Source organism: Gorilla gorilla, chromosome X, assembly GCF_029281585.2.
Source record: "Gorilla gorilla gorilla isolate KB3781 chromosome X, NHGRI_mGorGor1-v2.1_pri, whole genome shotgun sequence".
NCBI classification, from domain to species: domain Eukaryota; kingdom Metazoa; phylum Chordata; class Mammalia; order Primates; family Hominidae; genus Gorilla; species Gorilla gorilla.
Genome location: NC_073247.2, coordinates 72,029,205 through 72,033,012, shown reverse-complemented (window position 1 = coordinate 72,033,012; position 3,808 = coordinate 72,029,205).

Sequence of the window (3,808 nt, the reverse complement as noted above, 5' to 3'; positions counted from 1 at the left end):
ACTTCACAAACAGAGTGTTTCCAAACTGCTCTATGAAAAAAAAGGTTAAACTCTGTGAGTGGAACGCGCACAACACAAAGTGGTTTCTGAGAATGGTTCTCTCTAGTTTTTATACGAAGATATTTCCTTTTCTACCGTTGGCCCCAAAGCGCTTGAAATCTCCACTTGCAAATTCCACAAAAAGAGGGTTTCCAAGCTGCTATCTCTAAGGGAAGGTTGAACTCTGTTAGTTGAACACACACAAATCAACGAAGTTACTGAGAAATCTTCTGTGTAGCATTAGATGAAGAAATCCCGCTTCCAACGAAATCCTCAAAGAGGTCCAAATATCCACTTGCAGACTTTACAAACAGAGTGTTTCCAAACTGCTCTATGAAAAGAAAGGTTAAACTCTGTGAGTGGAACGCGCACAACACAAAGTGGTTTCTGAAAATGATTCTCTCTAGTTTTTATACGAGGATATTTCCTTTTCTACCGTTGGCCCCAAAACGCTTGAAATCTCCACAAGCAAATTCCTCAAAAAGATGGTTTCCAATCTGCTCTGTCTAAAGGATGGTTCAGCTCTGTTAGTTGAACACACACAAATCAAAGAAGTTTCTGAGAATTCTTCCTTCTAGCATTAGATGAAGAAATCCCGTTTCCAAAGAAATCCTCAAAGAGGTCCAAATATCCACTTGCAGTCTTCACAAACAGTGTTTCCAAACTGCTCTATGAAAGGAAAGGTTAAACTCTGTGAGTGGAACGCACACATCACAAAGTGTTTTCTGAGAATGATTCTCTCCAGTTTTTATACGAGGATATTTCCTTTTCTACCGTTGGCCCCAAAAACGCTTGAAATCTCCACTTGCAAGTTCCACAAAAAGAGGGTTTCCAATCTGCTATGTCTAAGGGAAGGTTGAACTCTGTTAGTTGAACACACACAAATCAACGAAGTTACTGAGAAATCTTCTGTGTAGCATTAGATGAAGAAATCCCGCTTCCAACGAAATCCTCAAAGAGGTCCAAATATCCACTTGCAGACTTTACAAACAGAGTGTTTCCAAACTGTTCTATGAAAAGAAAGGTTAAACTCTGTGAGTGGAACGCACACATCCAAAGTGGTTTCTGAGAATGATTCTCTCTAGTTTTTATACCAGGATATTTCTTATCAACAGTTGGCCCCAAAACGCTTGAAATCTCCACAAGCAAATTCCTCAAAAAGAGGGTTTCCAATCTGCTCTGTCTAAAGGATGGTTCAGCTCTGTTAGCTGAACACACACAAATCAAAGAAATTTCTGGGAATTCTTCCTTCTAGCATTAGATGAAGAAATCCCGTTTCCAACGAAATCCTCAAAGAGGTCCAAATATCCACTTGCAGTCTTCACAAACAGAGTGTTTCCAAACTGCCGTATGAAAGCAACGATTGAACTCTGTGAGTGGAACGCACACTACACAAAGTGGTTTCTGAGAATGATTCTCTATAGTTTTTATACGAGGATATTTCCTTTTCTACAGTTGACCCCAAAGCGCTTGAAATCTCCACTTGCAAATTCCACAAAAAGAGGGTTTCCAATCTGCTATGTCTAAGGGAAGGTTGAACTCTGTTAGTTGAACACACAGAAATCAACGAAGTTACTGAGAAATCTTCTGTGTAGCATTAGTTGAAGAAATCCCGCTTCCAACGAAATCCTCAAAGAAGTCCAAATATCCACTTGCAGACTTTACAAACAGAGTGTTTCCAAACTATTCTATGAAAAGAAAGATTAAACTCTGTGAGTGGAACGCACACATCACAAAGTGGTTTCTGAGAATGATTCTCTCTAGTTTTTATACGAGGATATTTCCTTTTCTACCGTTGGCCCCAAAAGGCTTGAAATCTCCACAAGCAAATTCCTCAAAAAGAGGGTTTCCATTCTGCTCTGTCTAAAGGATGGTTCAGCTCTGTTAGTTGAACACACACATATCAAAGAAGTTTCTGAGAATTCTTCCTTCTAGCATTAGATGAAGAAATCCCGATTCCAACGAAATCCTAAAAGAGGTCCAAATATCCACTGGCAGACTTCACAAACAGAGTGTTTCCAAACTGCTCTATGAAAAGAAAGGTTAAACTCTGTGAGTGGAACGCGCACAACAGAAAGTGGTTTCTGAAAATGATTCTCTCCAGTTTTTATACGAGGATATTTCCTTTTCTACCGTTGGCCCCAAAAACGCTTGAAATCTCCACCTGCAAGTTCCACAAAAAGAGGGTTTCCAATCTGCTATGTCTAAGGGAAGGTTGAACTCTGTTAGTTGAACACACACAAATCAACGAAGTTACTGAGAAATCTTCTGTGTAGCATTAGATGAAGAAATCCCGCTTCCAACGAAATCCTCAAAGAGGTCCAAATATCCACTTGCAGACTTTACAAACAGAGTGTTTCCAAACTGTTCTATGAAAAGAAAGGTTAAACTCTGTGAGTGGAACGCACACATCCAAAGTGGTTTCTGAGAATGATTCTCTCTAGTTTTTATACCAGGATATTTCTTATCAACAGTTGGCCCCAAAACGCTTGAAATCTCCACAAGCAAATTCCTCAAAAAGAGGGTTTCCAATCTGCTCTGTCTAAAGGATGGTTCAGCTCTGTTAGCTGAACACACACAAATCAAAGAAATTTCTGGGAATTCTTCCTTCTAGCATTAGATGAAGAAATCCCGTTTCCAACGAAATCCTCAAAGAGGTCCAAATATCCACTTGCAGTCTTCACAAACAGAGTGTTTCCAAACTGCCGTATGAAAGCAACGATTGAACTCTGTGAGTGGAACGCACACTACACAAAGTGGTTTCTGAGAATGATTCTCTATAGTTTTTATACGAGGATATTTCCTTTTCTACAGTTGACCCCAAAGCGCTTGAAATCTCCTCTTGCAAATTCCACAAAAAGAGGGTTTCCAATCTGCTATGTCTAAGGGAAGGTTGAACTCTGTTAGTTGAACACACAGAAATCAACGAAGTTACTGAGAAATCTTCTGTGTAGCATTAGATGAAGAAATCCCGCTTCCAACGAAATCCTCAAAGAAGTCCAAATATCCACTTGCAGACTTTACAAACAGAGTGTTTCCAAACTGTTCTATGAAAAGAAAGATTAAACTCTGTGAGTGGAACGCACACATCACAAAGTGGTTTCTGAGAATGATTCTCTCTAGTTTTTATACGAGGATATTTCCTTTTCTACCGTTGGCCCCAAAAGGCTTGAAATCTCCACAAGCAAATTCCTCAAAAAGAGGGTTTCCATTCTGCTCTGTCTAAAGGATGGTTCAGCTCTGTTAGTTGAACACACACATATCAAAGAAGTTTCTGAGAATTCTTCCTTCTAGCATTAGATGAAGAAATCCCGATTCCAACGAAATCCTAAAAGAGGTCCAAATATCCACTGGCAGACTTCACAAACAGAGTGTTTCCAAACTGCTCTATGAAAAGAAAGGTTAAACTCTGTGAGTGGAACGCGCACAACACAAAGTGGTTTCTGAGAATGGTTCTCTCTAGTTTTTATACGAGGATATTTCCTTTTCTACCGTTGGCCCCAAAGCGCTTGAAATCTCCACTTGCAAATTCCACAAAAAGAGGGTTTCCAAGCTGCTATCTCTAAGGGAAGGTTGAACTCTGTTAGTTGAACACACACAAATCAACGAAGTTACTGAGAAATCTTCTGTGTAGCATTAGATGAAGAAATCCCGCTTCCAACAAAATCCTCAAAGAGGTCCAAATATCCACTTGCAGACTTTACAAACAGAGTGTTTCCAAACTGCTCTATGAAAAGAAAGGTTAAACTCTGTGAGTGGAACGCGCACA